The sequence below is a fragment of the Passer domesticus genome, chromosome 23 (genome assembly GCF_036417665.1).
Source record: "Passer domesticus isolate bPasDom1 chromosome 23, bPasDom1.hap1, whole genome shotgun sequence".
Taxonomy (NCBI): domain Eukaryota; kingdom Metazoa; phylum Chordata; class Aves; order Passeriformes; family Passeridae; genus Passer; species Passer domesticus.
In genome coordinates this window covers 1120402-1135949 of record NC_087496.1, presented here as the reverse complement: position 1 = coordinate 1135949, position 15548 = coordinate 1120402, and the positions used below count along the sequence as shown (strand labels likewise).

The 15548-nt window shown below is 49.9% G+C and overlaps 1 protein-coding gene and 1 long non-coding RNA gene across 8 annotated transcripts in view; one reads left to right on the top strand and one right to left on the bottom strand.

Annotated features, from left to right (window-relative positions):
- The window catches only part of ARHGAP32 (Rho GTPase activating protein 32), a 237929-nt gene that overhangs the window by 165177 nt on the left and 57204 nt on the right, over positions 1-15548 (bottom strand). For 2 of the 7 annotated variants that reach the window (XM_064397868.1, XM_064397869.1), the window contains exon 1: positions 10416-10529. The exons of 3 other annotated variants lie outside the window; for them this stretch is intronic. The gene's annotated coding sequence lies outside the window, so the exon portion shown is untranslated. Of the gene's footprint in view, positions 1-10415; positions 10530-15548 lie in introns of those variants that run through there. 2 more of the 7 variants (XM_064397873.1, XM_064397874.1) reach the window with 1 other exon arrangement.
- On the top strand, positions 10939-14001 carry LOC135285526 (uncharacterized). The gene is made up of 5 exons (XR_010350348.1): positions 10939-11097; positions 11227-11312; positions 11416-11503; positions 11800-11967; positions 12057-14001. It is a non-coding gene; the product is annotated as an uncharacterized LOC135285526 (long non-coding RNA).

Here is a 15548-nt window from a genome sequence, read left to right as displayed (position 1 = left end):
CTCTGTGCTGGCAGGGCTCTGTGCTGGCAGGGCTCTGAGCTGGCAGGGCTCTGAGCTGGCAGGGCCCAGAGCTGCAGGGCTCTGTGCTGGCAGGGCTCTGCGCTGGCAGGGCCCTGTGCTGCAGGGCTCTGTGCTGGCAGGGCCCAGTGCTGCAGGGCTCAGTGCTGCAGGGCTCTGTGCGGGCAGGGCCCAGTGCTGCAGGGCTCTGTGCTGCAGGGCTCTGTGCTGGCAGGGCTCTGTGCTGCAGGGCTCTGTGCTGGCAGGGGGCAGAGCTGAAGGGCTCTGTGCTGGCAGGGCTGAGTGCTGGCAGGGCTGAGTGCTGGCAGGGCTGAGTGCTGGCAGGGCTCTGTGCTGGCAGGGCCCAGAGCTGCAGGGCTGAGTGCTGGCAGGGCTCTGTGCTGCAGGGCCCAGAGCTGCAGGGCTCTGTGCTGCAGGGCTCTGTGCTGCAGGGCCCAGTGCTGCAGGGCTCTGTGCTGCAGGGCTCTGTGCTGGCAGGGCCCACTGCTGCAGGGCTCTGTGCTGGCAGGGCCCAGAGCTGAAGGGCTCTGTGCTGGCAGGGCTGAGTGCTGGCAGGGCTCTGTGCTGCAGGGCTCTGTGCTGCAGGGCTCTGTGCTGGCAGGGCTCTGTGCTGCAGGGCCCAGTGCTGCAGGGCTCTGTGCTGCAGGGCCCAGTGCTGCAGGGCTGAGTGCTGGCAGGGCTCTGTGCCGGCAGGGCTCTGTGCTGCAGGGCCCAGTGCTGCAGGGCTCTGTGCTGCAGGGCTCTGTGCTGGCAGGGCCCAGAGCTGCAGGGCTGAGTGCTGGCAGGGCTCTGTGCTGGCAGGGCCCTGTGCTGCAGGGCTCTGTGCTGGCAGGGCCCAGTGCTGCAGGGCTCTGTGCTGCAGGGCTCTGTGCTGGCAGGGCCCAGTGCTGCAGGGCTCTGTGCTGGCAGGGCTCTGTGCTGGCAGGGCTCTGTGCTGGCAGGGCCCAGTGCTGGCAGGGCTCTGTGCTGCAGGGCTCTGTGCTGGCAGGGCTCTGTGCTGCAGGGCTGAGTGCTGGCAGGGCTCTGTGCTGGCAGGGCCCAGTGCTGGCAGGGCCCAGAGCTGAAGGGCTCTGGGCTGGCAGGGCTGAGTGCTGGCAGGGCTCTGTGCTGGCAGGGCCCTGTGCTGGCAGGGCCCAGAGCTGCAGGGCTGAGTGCTGGCAGGGCTCTGTGCTGGCAGGGCCCAGTGCTGCAGGGCTCTGTGCTGCAGGGCCCAGTGCTGCAGGGCTCTGTGCTGCAGGGCCCAGTGCTGCAGGGCGGAGTGCTGGCAGGGCTCTGTGCTGGCAGGGCCCTGTGCTGGCAGGGCCCAGTGCTGCAGGGCTCTGTGCTGGCAGGGCCCAGAGCTGCAGGGCTCTGTGCTGGCAGGGCCCAGTGCTGCAGGGCTCTGTGCTGGCAGGGCCCAGAGCTGCAGGGCTCTGTGCTGGCAGGGCTCTGTGCTGCAGGGCCCAGAGCTGCAGGGCTCTGTGCTGCAGGGCTCTGTGCTGGCAGGGCTCTGTGCTGCAGGGCCCAGTGCTGCAGGGCTCTGTGCTGCAGGGCTCTGTGCTGGCAGGGCCCAGAGCTGCAGGGCTCTGTGCTGGCAGGGCCCAGAGCTGAAGGGCTCTGTGCTGGCAGGGCTGAGTGCTGGCAGGGCCCAGAGCTGCAGGGCTGAGTGCTGGCAGGGCTCTGTGCTGGCAGGGCTCTGTGCTGCAGGGCTGAGTGCTGGCAGGGCCCAGAGCTGCAGGGCTGAGTGCTGGCAGGGCTCTGTGCTGGCAGGGCCCAGAGCTGCAGTGCTCTGTGCTGCAGGGCCCAGTGCTGGCAGGGCCCAGAGCTGCAGGGCTCTGTGCTGCAGGGCTCTGTGCTGCAGGGCTGAGTGCTGGCAGGGCTTTGTGCTGGCAGGGCCCAGAGCTGCAGGGCTCTGTGCTGGCAGGGCTCTGTGCTGGCAGGGCCCAGAGCTGCAGGGCTCTGTGCTGGCAGGGCCCAGTGCTGCAGGGCTCTGTGCTGGCAGGGCCCAGAGCTGCAGGGCTCTGTGCTGGCAGGGCTCTGTGCTGCAGGGCCCAGAGCTGCAGGGCTCTGTGCTGCAGGGCTCTGTGCTGGCAGGGCTCTGTGCTGCAGGGCCCAGTGCTGCAGGGCTCTGTGCTGCAGGGCTCTGTGCTGGCAGGGCCCAGAGCTGCAGGGCTCTGTGCTGGCAGGGCTCTGTGCTGCAGGGCTGAGTGCTGGCAGGGCCCAGAGCTGCAGGGCTGAGTGCTGGCAGGGCTCTGTGCTGGCAGGGCCCAGAGCTGCAGGGCTCTGTGCTGCAGGGCTGAGTGCTGGCAGGGCTCTGTGCTGGCAGGGCCCAGAGCTGCAGTGCTCTGTGCTGCAGGGCCCAGTGCTGGCAGGGCCCAGAGCTGCAGGGCTCTGTGCTGCAGGGCTCTGTGCTGCAGGGCTGAGTGCTGGCAGGGCTTTGTGCTGGCAGGGCCCAGAGCTGCAGGGCTCTGTGCTGGCAGGGCTCTGTGCTGGCAGGGCCCAGAGCTGCAGGGCTCTGTGCTGGCAGGGCCCAGTGCTGCAGGGCTCTGTGCTGGCAGGGCCCAGAGCTGCAGGGCTCTGTGCTGGCAGGGCTCTGTGCTGCAGGGCCCAGAGCTGCAGGGCTCTGTGCTGCAGGGCTGAGTGCTGGCAGGGCTCTGTGCTGGCAGGGCCCAGAGCTGCAGTGCTCTGTGCTGCAGGGCCCAGTGCTGGCAGGGCCCAGAGCTGCAGGGCTCTGTGCTGCAGGGCTCTGTGCTGCAGGGCTGAGTGCTGGCAGGGCTTTGTGCTGGCAGGGCCCAGAGCTGCAGGGCTCTGTGCTGGCAGGGCTCTGTGCTGGCAGGGCCCAGAGCTGCAGGGCTCTGTGCTGGCAGGGCTCTGTGCTGGCAGGGCCCTGTGCTGCAGGGCTCTGTGCTGGCAGGGCTCTGTGCTGGCAGGGGGCAGCCCCAGCAGCAGCTGCATTCCAGCTGGCAGCCCTGCTCCTGCTGCTCCTCAGCCAGCTCCAGCAGGGCCCAGCCCTCCCAGACCTGGCTCTGTTCTGGGGGCTCTCCGGGCTGAGCACAAATCCCACTGCTCACTGACTGCCCAATGGCTGAACTGCGTTAGTAACCATCCCTGCTCTGACACTGCCCTGCCAAACAAGACACGAGAAATAAGGAAAAGCAGAATCAAGGAGCTGAATTCAATAGTCCTGGAAGGGAAAATCTTTGTCTTCACAGCGTCCTGTGGCCAAGTGGCTCTGATTTTCCTTTGCCAACGGTTCCAACTCGAGTGCTGAACTGAGTAACAAATTCTCAGGGAAATAAAGTCCTCTCCTGAAATTCATAAGCTGCAAAGCCAAGACCAGAATTGATGTCTGCACACCCAACAGCTGTGCAGACCCAGCAAATCCCACAATTCTTTCTAAAGGGACAGTGACAGCAGCAGCCAAGCACGCTCTGTCTACCAGCCCCAAAGGGAGAGAAGAACAGAACAACAAATAAAAAGTTTTGCCTTTTGTCTGTGAATTTTGAGAATTAAAAGTGTCTTGAATATGTATTTTAAATGAGCAAAGAGATCACCCTGAACCTAAAAAGCAAAAAAAGGGATTGAAAAAGGTCAGCACAAACAGGCTCCATACAAAACAGAACACTGTATTCAGGGTCTGTCAGCATCTGGAATTATTTGTGAGCAGCTGCTCCTGAGAATTTCCATGTGTGGTCAAGCACTGAAAAGGGAGAATGTGCTCAAACCCAGGAACATTTGCTGGAGAAAAGGTTTTTGTGTGATTTGTGTGTCTCCGATGTTTGTTAACACTGAAGAGTGTAGAAAAGTTGTATTATTTCTGCAAGTCATCAGTCCTGCACACAAGGGAAGCAACAATCTCCGCCAAGGTTCTACTGCTCCAGAACCGAGGAAAAGCCTTTCTTGTCAACTGCAGAGACACCACTGGGAAATTGGGGGAAATTAATTAAAAATGAGGCACAGACTTTGCACAGAAAGGGCTGTAAGCTGGGCAGATGTCCAGCGAGATCTAATACACAGATTCGGGCAGGTTTCCATGAAGTATGTGACAAAACTGTTATCACCTCAACAAGGCTAAGAACACACCATAAACAAAGCCCAGAAGCACAACACAGCTTCAGAATCAATACTTAGTTGGAGTTTTGGTTCATTCTGTGCTGCTTATATATACACATAAATATATATACATATCTATAGATACGCACAGGAACATTGAGAGTTCTCCTTCTTCATTTTGGTTCTATTTTAAAGAAAAAGCTTCCCGTTTTGCACTCAGAGGCAATCAATCATGGATGCTTTTATAAGCAAGGTAAAATATAATTCAGGTGTCTATCTGCATTCCTAAACCAGACAATGAAGTGTGTCACTTTAAAACAACAAACTTCATCAGAAACAGCAACCTTTTTCAGGGTGAAGCTGGTAAGGAAAGCCAAGGCAAGGAGGTAAGGAAGTTCCAAGTGCTCCAGGATACACTGTGCCTGCACACCACATTAACTGTGAGAAAAAAAGGAAGGAATTGGTATGTCTAACATGGCTTTTTCCCCACAAGAACTTCACTTGTGGCGCTGGGAGCTGTCACAGCAGTTTTTCCAGTAGTGTAATTATCTCCCTATGAAACTTGCTTCCCTCTCCAGAGTCCAGCGGGTAAAAGGAGGGGGGTGTTTGTCTTTTCTTTCCAATAATGAGTCCCTGGCTGGCAGCCTCAGCAGCTTTGCTGTTTCCCAAACTCATGCTGGCTCCAAGGCTGCAGATGGAAGCTCAGCTCCTCCATCATCCCAGCAACCACATCCTAACACGTCCCCTAAAGAACAACTCTGGGCTTTGCCAGAGCAGCCCCCACACACGAGCAGCAGAACTCTGACACTTTCACAGCTTCCCAGGGGGATTTGAGGATCAGATATGGAAGAGGTTTGTTAATCTCATCATATTGCTCCTGCAAAAAGTGATGATCAACTGTGGCAGTATTAAACACATTAGTTTGTACATGAAAAAACTCAACACAGCTTTGGTTAACCTTCTGGGCACGAATTTAATGGCTCTCTGCAACCACAAATACCAGGATTTAAGAACGACCATCCTCTGAAATTGATATCTGGCGTGTGCTGGCCTTGTTTCCACCACCGTTAATAGCAAATGAAGATTCCCAGCCCATGAAAATCTAAGTGTTTTCATGTGTGCCCAGAAGCAGCTCCCCTGGTACCAAAAGAGCTGGGAAAGTCCCTTCAAAGGAAGCTGTCAACACTGAGCATCAGATGAGACCCTGCAAGATGAAGACATCAGCACGGTTTCCTCTTGTTCTATCTTTCAAAAGCCATGCCTTGTTTCTGGCTAGGCAAGTCCTCCAGCCAGCCTGCTCCCCTCTCAGTGTTCCAAATGAGACCAATTTAACTGCAGAAAAGGCTCAGATCTGCTCCTCCACTCTGGCTGTTCCCTGGGCTGACACCACCAAGAGCTGGTTTTGCAGTAGATTTTGCTTTTGCAAAAGTATGTTAAGAGGAGTCACTGCCTTTATCTTCACAGGAGAGTGCCCGAGTATCCAACACCTGGTATCAAATTTGTTATAACACATGCCCAAGGTCAAAACCCACTCTTATTTCACCTGTAGCAAGGGGTTTGCAGGAAAATATGAAAATCTGGCCCTGGTACCTCTTCCCTCTACAAATTATGAGAATTGCTCAAAAACCATGAAAAAAAAAGTACCAAGTAGTTAATTGCTCTTTTTATTTAACTTTTGACTCTCAGTTACATGGACTTTGGGCTATCAAAAGCTTTCTCCTAGTACATCTTTATTAGAACACAAACAGATTTTCACAGAGCCACTGTAGGCATATGCACTTAAAATAGTTGGATATTTTATGTAAATAGTTTCTTTAAAAGCATGGCATGCACTGGCCCAGCACATTTATACTCCGAAAACAGAAGCCAGCACAGCGACACTGCAGAGATACAATGCTCATTTACAAATGACATTTATCTCATGCCATTCCACTAAAGTATCAGTAAGAGCAAATGGACAGAGAACAGCAGACTGAAAAGAGTTGGAAATATTGTATTTATTATTTCTGGAAAAAGTTTTTGTGGTATCTTGTTATGTTTCACTTCTAAAAGGACAAAGCCTTCTGAAATACACAAATGAAAACAAGTCGCCAGAGAATCAAGCCTGTTTGCACAGTTAAAATACTCCTTAAGGGCTGAAATCTCATCTGCTACATTCCAGTCCTGAACAAGGTTTGGAGCACTGATTTATAAACTCAGGGAGAAAGATTTTGAGAAATCCTTGACTATTCAATAGCCCTGTGAGTAGGAAAATCTCTGTATAACACACAATGAAAAGGAGAAACCCCAGCCCACTGGTGTTCATCAGTGTCACACTTGGAACAGGGACATGCAGCCAGTGACCTGGTGGAGAGTCACAGCCACAAAACTGCCCCTTCCAAAGGTGGTTAAATCCTACCAGGGCTGCACAATGCACTAAATCCATCTGCCAGGAGAAAGCAGCCACCACCACTGCCGTTTATCAGCTCTGTGTCCAGGAAAACATCATCTCTTATTCCAGAACAGCCACAGAATCTCTCAGCTAGAACTGCCCCCAGCTTGAACTGTCTGAAGCAAGAAACAAAGAGCTGAGTTAAGCTCTCATCAGTGCTAATGGGCATGGGCTTTCTGGTCTTTAATATTATGGGAAGTATCAGGTTTGAAGTCCTTCCCCAAACTGGATTAACTGGAGAATTTAGACCTTTGAGGAGCCTCGGAGTGAACCTGGAGTAAGTCTGTAACCCAAGGAGCAGCAATGCTGTGTCACTTCTGGATGCCTCAGCAGTTTAGTCAGGCGTGGGACCTGCTGACGAGAGAGGCAAGGCCCAACCCTTTATAAATGCAGTAAAATCTGGCACAGATGATCCAACACATCCAGCCTGTTCCTGGGCATGCCTGGCTCTGCCCAGTACAGCCACTGCAACCAAGGGTGGCCTCTGCCACCACAAAGCTCCTTGGACCAGAGTGAAGGAAAACTGGAACAGATCTTTTAGCAAGTACTGCACTTTTACTGCTGTTTTACCCAGGGGAGGAAGCAAACTAGATTAGATGTGGATTGCATAAGGAGAGGCAACTGATGGAAAAGCAGGTGTTACATCACCTCCAAGGTGTCTCCAGAGGTGCTGGGATAACTAATTCTGCAGTAACACTTTCAGAAGGCGAGAACATGGGATGTAAGAGAAGCTGGAATACAAATGGCGCCTTAAAGCAAGGTACCAAGGTCAAATTCCTCCTTCTCCTGTCATCCCCAGTCTGAATCACACTGGATCTTCCCATCAGCCAAAGAAGCAGCTGGCAGTGTGAAATGCACTCAGGTGCTGAGGGTTATACTTCAGCTTCTTTCTGGATCCCCAATTTAGGCATGTTTGCAACATCCAGAAACAGCACACACAACCTCCTCCAACAAATACACAAGAGCGAGCAGCTGAGTAGCTGCACCACTCCATCCTAAGGAGCTGGATGGAATGCTCAAAATGCCCACTCCTTCTCAGCCCCTGACACTGCATCCTGCCACTACTCCCAATATTCAAAATACCACACAAAAAGGTGTACATCTGCCTGGTTTTTCTCTTTACATGAAAAGACACTGGAGTCTACCCTGCTCTGACTCAACAGCTAACGAGCTGCCTGAGTCTTTAGCCTCAGGACTGGGGAGCTCAGATCACATCCCAGTTCTCCTGCTTTCTGTCCATCACATCCACTGTTTCAAACTCACCTTATTTCTCATTTTCACCAGGGATTCTGTGAGGTTTTTTCCTTTTTTCTTCAGGCTGATAACTGAATGGAAACAGTTTTTTTCAACACTGGTAAAAACTAAGGATTTAATTCACTTTAATGACAACTATCAGGAGCAGAATATCAAAAGATTAAACTGTGGTCCCTGACACCAGAGCATGAAGTTTTCATAAAGTATCAAATAATAAGGAGAAACGCGGTTCAACACAAAGGAAGATTAAACCAAAAAGCTTGACAAAGCAGGACTAAATGATTATTTCTGTATTTTTGATATAAATACTGAGGATATGTCACACAGGACATTGTTACACTGGTTGTTGCAAAAAGACCTGGGGGAGCCAAGGACGTGCTCACTAATGGACTGATAAAATTGTCCCCTCCTTGCATAAGAAAAAATGTTGAGTTTTTTTCCATGGAAAGCATCCCGAGGGGCCGGAGCCTGGGAAAGCTGTGTGCTGGAGCTGGAGGGCACGCAGAGGTCAGGAGGACAGGCAGCTCAGCCGTGAGCAGGGGACACGCTGTGACACCCAAGTCACCCCGGGCTGCCCGCGCTGAGCGCCAGTCCTGAACATCAATCCCCCAGCCTGGCTCGGAATATTCCCCATCCCCAGAGCACACACGGCTCTGCCCCTGCCCTCCCAACCACTGCCCTGGCACCAGCTCAGCACTGCTGCTTTCTGCCCCTCTTCCCTCCAGCCCCAAAGCCACTGTTATGGGCAGGACAAGGACTCTGCAGCCCTCTCATGTGCCACTCAGAAAAGGATGTTTTTCCTGAAGAAAATCTGCATTAGCACAGCACATTCACTTTGACATTAATAACCAGCAAACTCCCTGCACTCCAAGCATCCATCAGGAGCACTGGAGTGAGAGCAGAAGTTAAAAATACTCCTATAATCCTGTTAAATGCAAGCCTAGCGTCTAAAAAACAATACCAATTTCTGTGGTATTGTTATCTCTGTGCTGAAAGGCAGGACATGAGCAAGAGATCTGCACTCAGAGAGCCAACCAAAATATGCTCATCCTTAGTTCTGTCATACTCTGGACTCTCTGAACAAGTGACAAAACAAGGGGACGTCTCTGCTAGAACTAAAACCTATTTAATCTGCAGAGTTCATGGATGACAAGATCCATTCGGAGGAAAACTGCATAGATTTTATCAAACCACTGCTAAACTGTCTGCAGCCAGAAACCTCACACTGCACATACTGACACTGCCAGCTTCTCACCAACATCAGAGCTCTCATTCCCAAGGGAATTCACACCAAACACAAATCTTGTAGTTGCTATTTACAAAATTCCCTCTGGTAAGCCTGTGGCTCTATCCTTGGCTAACAGCATATTGCCAATATATTGCATCTTGTGCTTTTTCCATGACAAAGGAAGCCGGGGAGTGTAAAGCCTTCAGCATTAGCACACTAGACACAGTTAATTTTTAAATACAGCTTTGTTTCCAAGAAAGTGGAACCAACATTTTCCAACTACCTTTCTCACAGTGCCCAAGTCAAACAATGAGCAGATATCCAGCAGCAGCTTTCCTAAGGATAAATATTTCAAGGAAGAAAACACAGACAAATTCAAAGAAATTTTGCAGTACTGATGTGAGCCACCCTCCTTAGGTTTCTGGCAGTGTAAGTGAAGTAGGAGGAGTTAGCATAAATTACCAAGACTTTGTTGATAATGTGTTAAACAGTGAAATAAGAATCTGCGTCTCCAGCTTCTGGCACCTTGGCTCACAAATAGCTTCTGATGTGGTAAAACCACCTTGATCTGTAACCCAAGTAGGTGGTAACAGCAAATTGATAGATACCAGGTCCACAGCTCCCTCATTTTTACCTCAGCAGTAAATATTTATTCACTCTCAGCCCTGAAGTAGAAAATCCCAATTGAACTGCAGCAGCACCAGGCATACTTCCTATCAGGCACAGCACAAACCCAAGCCCAGGGTGAAGGAGATGAGTTGCCCTGAAGATAATCAGCACTGCCTCATTCCACAAGAATTTTAACAACACACACAAGATAACTTAGCCCTCCAGAACTACTGCTCCTAAACCCATATCCCATCAACAGTTTTAGTTATCCATTAGAAAGGGAAAAAATACTCTCAACAAAGAGCCCTTGTGACTGTTGCTGCTTTCACACAAAGTACACACTGTGTGCTCCTCTCTGCTATGCACAGGATATAGCAGATTTTTTAGTAGAAAAAATGCATTTTCTGTCATGCTGATAACCACATTCTACACACTTTACCCGAAAATGCCTCAAGGACTGCTGTCACAAAAAGGATGGGATGCAAAATTAGACTGTCTGCTTTCTGCATGCTGGTGGGAGCTACACAGTGTAATGTGGCTGAAGCAGGCAATTAACCTTTCTCCATTCAAACACTCAACCACTTAAGACACACAGTCATTTACATGGGTTAAAAAATACAGCAAATATTAAAATGAACTTGCATTTGCTGGGTGGAAGCGCCATGCTTGCCTTCCTTAATCTCGCTCTACATTTTTATTAGGCATCGCCGGCTCTGACCAAGTGTGAAACAATTACATCCCTCGGAGATACGGTCTCAGCACGCCATTGATGAGGGTTCAAATGAAGGAGGGGAAGGGAGGCTCGTCCCGGAGGAGCGTCCCGAGGGTACGGCTGGCACTGACCTGTGCGATCCATCGAGGCCGCTCCCGGCTCCGGCTGCGGCTCCGGCGGTGCCCGCGGCGAGCGCGGCCGAGCGGCTGCCGGAGAAGGCGGCGGCGACGCCGGTCCCTCCCTCCATGTTGCGTGTACGGCCCACAGCGAGCACAGAGCAGGCAGCACAGACCAGAGCGCCCACAGCACGCACAGAGCGGCGGCAGCAGCGCGATGGAGCTGCCGGGGCACAGAGGGGCAGCGGCTGCCCCGCGCCAGCCCCGCCGCGATGCTCCGGAGCCCCGGGCTTAACCCCCCCAAAAAGGGGTGTTTATAAAGGAAAAGCACAAGGCAGCTCGCGGGTCTGGGCTCCCATCCTGCCCTCCCTCAGCAGCACCGATTCATGTTTTCCTGAGGCTGCTACAGGCATTTCAGCTGTAACCCTTTCCCGGCTGCAGGAGGAAAAGGCATCTCTTTGTCCTGATCACCTCCATCCCCGAACCTCGGATACACGCAGGGATGTTTTCACCCGCTCTGCGTGGTCCAACCCCTAAATAACGCTTAAACAAGTGACCAGTAAAGACCAAACGAGCAGGAGTTATTCCCAGTTCTGCCAACTGGTTAACCTTGGATATATCACATTAATGTGTTTGCTGTTCTGCTCCCTCCTCCTGGAAAACAGGGTAATATTTACTGCATTCCCAGAGGAGACTTGTAAGCCTTAATTTATTTCTCTGTTTATGCAGCCAGTTTGAAAAGTAGCTATGTAAAAACTGCTATTACAATTTCTAGTTCATACACCAAACCAGAAATGAGAAATAATTATTACAACCCAACTTTCAGATCCCATTAAAAGACTGAAATCCTTCAGCAGACCACCAATGCAGCAGTGAGGATGATGAGCTCTCCATCCAAGGCACTGAGGTTTAGTAAGTAAGAGGAAAGCCTGGATGATGGATGACCCTCAGTCCTGGCTTGGCCATCATCTTGTTGTGTAACCTTCATCAAGTCATTTTAATCTTTCTGTATCAGTACAGAATGCAGAGCTCTTCTCACTTTTGTGAAACAGCCGAAGAATTTCTGTATTGTTATCACTGCTACTCCTGCCTGAAGCTCAAAGGTACAAGCTAGAATTTGTAGCAATACTGAGTATTGTCTGGCCACAGCCCATGGAAACTCCATGTGGAAGCTAAAGGTCTTGCACATAGCTCCTATCAACTTGGTAGGATGCTGAGGGTTATCAGTGTATGTGAAGATTTGGAGTGAAATTCTGTATGCTTTTTGGACTCGGCAAAACACCAAGTTCAGAAAGACAAAAATATTTCCAAAACAACAATCTTTTGGTTTAAAATTCAACAGAAGAGGCTGCACAACCCCAAATTATACAGAACAGTCTGTATAACTGTTATTTTTTAGTCTGTAATGGTTGGATCAGCGCTGCTTGCTAAATGCTGTATAACCGAGTGACAATGACCCTGTTCATCAGCCCTGATGCCTAAGGACACAGCCAGGCCAGGCATGAGCTCAGCACTTACAGGAGACAGAGAAGATTCAAGCTTGGCAAAGCTGAGCAAAGTCAAACAGGTTATTCCCGTTCTGTGCCTAGAAAGCTTAATGATCCTTTCCAAATCCCTCTTTCCCAATGCTAATTTTTCTTTTTTTCACCAAAACAGACATGCAGGAATGGGACAACCTAAAGATAGAAGAACTTAATAGGAAACAACATGTCCATGGAGGAAAAAAAAAAAAGTTCTCATTTTGCATCAGTGGCTGCTGGGCTGCAGAAGCTGTTTAAACACCCTTCCTGCCCCTGGACCCCCCACCTGCTGCTCCCAGTGACTGAGACCCAGGGATACTGGGTGGAGTCATCCCAGGGATTTTATACCTGAACTGGTGGGCATGACCTCTCTGACTTGAGTGGGGAAATTAATTCAAATTCCATTTGCATGAATGATGGGGACAGAGCCAGGGCAGAGGACCCCAGTGGTCCAAGGTGCCAAAGCACCAACAGAATGAGAACACAAGGTAGGAAACTGTGGAAATTCTCACCCAGGTGTGCTACAATAAAATAATGCACCCTAAGGTGACCACAGACAGAAGATAAACCTCTGCTTAAAGGAGTGAGACTAAAACCTGGTTCCACAGTTCCTGGTGAACTGTGTTCAATGCAAGCTGAATGTAACAGAACCAAAGCAAAACCCAAGCTGCCACTTCAGAAAGTGATAAAGCATAAAAGCACAACAGACACTGTCCACACAGCATTTCCTACAGCTTAAGGTCTACTACCCTGCTCAGAGGAGTAGAAATAGCTGTGGGGAAAAATTAGGGAAATGCATTCACAAGAGTTCCAGGAGACTCTTCCAACTACCTGGAACTTCTGACAAGCAGAGAGAAGGTGCATTTCAGTGCAGACAGACTGAGCACATGCACTCCCTACACAGCCAGGTGTTGGGGGCATGGCAGAGGACTGTGCCCTGCTGCTGGCTTTGTGTTTCCATGCTGAGATCCCACCTCCAGCTTCTCCTGTGAGCTCCTCTCTCCTCATCCAGGGCTACCTGTTCTCCTGCACTTTAGCTACAAACCCGCCAAGGCCAGAGCCTCTCTTGCTCTTTATCTGTACATTTTTCAGTGCAGCACAGCCTTTTTCCAAGGCCAGGGCTCGGGACTGCACAGCTAAACAAGTAATAAGGATTTTGTTTCACAGCTAACTAGAATTCACCACTTATTAGGAACAGCACTGTGCATGTCCAAGTGTCACATTTAAAAAGGTCTTTAAGATGTCTCTTAGACAACCAGGCTCAAAACTGCTATGGTTTGATGTAACCTCACAAGTTTCCAGCACATGGGCTGGGTTCTTTCTGCTGGAGGTAAGTTTTGACAGTAAGGGATCATTTTTCCAAAGCAGACAAGATCTCTCTCCAGTCAGCTTTGCTTTCCCTCTAGTTAGGGCTTGAATTATCACAATAACAAGTGACTCAAATGGGGGTTTGTTGCTGTTTTTTCAATTAGGAGAGCGGAGCAGAGAGGTATCACTAACTGCAAGCTCTAATTTGCTGTTAAAATAGGACTTGGCCTGGAAACATTTTATCTCTTAATCCTTGGAGTAACAGGAGGTGGCTCAGAATCAAATTCAAAACAAATCTCCAACCTGGAAAGCTGCTTTATGACACGGCTGAACCCATGACCAATTTGTTTAACTTCAGGTTGAAAGAACTAACACGGATAATTTGATTACATAATGATTCAGCTTTCTACCACGTAAATAAATTTTGGGAAGCTGCAACAGCAACTCCTATTTCAGACAATTCCTTCCTAACAGAAATTTCTGTCAACTGCTTAAGGAACAGGATTATACAATTCTCTACGACTTCTTGCCTCTGCCAGTACTTTCTTTCCACCTTTGATAGTTTCTCTGAGTTTAAACACTATTCCATTTAAGAAGATAAAAGTGCCAGCCAAGAGAGGATTTTAAATACAACCTCTTACATTCCTTGAGGTTATCTAGGCAGAGAAAGACCAAGGATGCTGCAAGCCTTCCTCTCCCTTGCTCTTCGCATAATTTTTCATTAAATTTAAAATGGATTGTCATTAATAATGCATGCAGAAGAAGACTCTGTAGGATTGCTTTTGTTTTCAAAAGTAAATTAATTTAATGCAAAAATAGTTCAATGTTAAGATATACAAATTTTTGAGTAAAGTATTTGAAGCACCACCATTCTTGTAGGGTATTTTACAACCACAATTTTAGCTGAGGTGCTGCTCAATACACACTGAAGCAAGTTCAGGAAACAAAGACCAACTGGACAGCTGGAACCAAGAAACTAAAATATTTAAAAGAAAATCTTGCTGCTAGCCCAAGCTGAGAACTATTTCATTGCTAATTAATGATATAGGTCACAAACTGCTTTCTCCTGAGGATTATGACAGGACATTTGCCTCTCCCAGCCACAGAGTGCAGTTGTTCAGGGCCTGTTTAATGTAATTTTTATATGAAAAATGGTGGCGTTATACCGGAAGGACTTGGTGAATCACAGCACAAGAAAGAGAAAACTAGGCTGCACTTTGTGAATGACAAAATATATGTAAAAGCCTTTCAAGCTGTGCCCACATCAGAGGCTCCTCAGGCACAGCTAGGGCTGGATGAGCCTCTAAAAGGCTGTTTGCAGCCGTGCTCCCACATGAAGGCAGAAGTGCTGAGCAGGCACCTCCCAGTCCCTGTCCAGAGGGACATTCCTGCACATTATCCCGGGCAAGAGCTGCGCCCAAGGCTCCACTTTAAACAGAAGTGGATCGCCACTGCTGCACCCCTCCCAGCTAATCTTCTTAAGGGCCATTGACCCAGCTATGCGTTACTGCACCTCCAGGACAGTTACTGCATCTCCAGACCTCTGTCCTGCTGAATTCCTTGGTACAGACCTTGGGTTTGTGATGCCCAACCAATCCGCTGCAGCTCTGTTACTGACTTCATAAACTGCAGAGTATGTGTTTATCAAGGGAAGGAGAGAAGAAACAACTCAGGATCTCAGGGAAAACCTAGCCCTGCAAACCGCATAGCAAAAGGGTGATTGGGATGTGGAGACCAAGCTCTACTCACACTGGGTACTTAACGTGGGACATCCTCAGCTGCCAACCAAGCCTTGTGTTTAAAAGTGTCAAATGCAGTTTTTGCTACAATAAAGTCTGTAAAAGGGTCACAGCAGCACAGCCATTGCTAGAGGTGCTGAGCAAACACATAGAACTGGGTGTCCCATCTCCCCCTCCTAAACCTGAGCCAAGCTGAGCCATCAGGTGCTGTACCTGTGCAAAGACACTGGCACATTGTGTGGCATTCCTGCACAGCCCTAATGAGGCAAAGCCTGACACTTCACAGTCAAACCCACACTGAAAACTCAGATCCTTTCTTATGACTTTGCATTATAAAATGCACAAGTGTCAAGCTCCAATAGGATACTCAGACCAGACTCAGCACACATAGAGGAAGCAAAGGAGTCCCTGCCTGGCTCCAAGTCCTGCATGGCACACACAGCATGTGCTTTTAAGTCATGAACCACAATCTTCACTGGTGGAATCCCTGCAAGAAGAAGAAACAGATCCCTGCAACTTAGTGTTAGCAAAACCTTATTCCAGGCTAAAGGGAAACTAGCCTTGTGGAGCAGACACTTAAC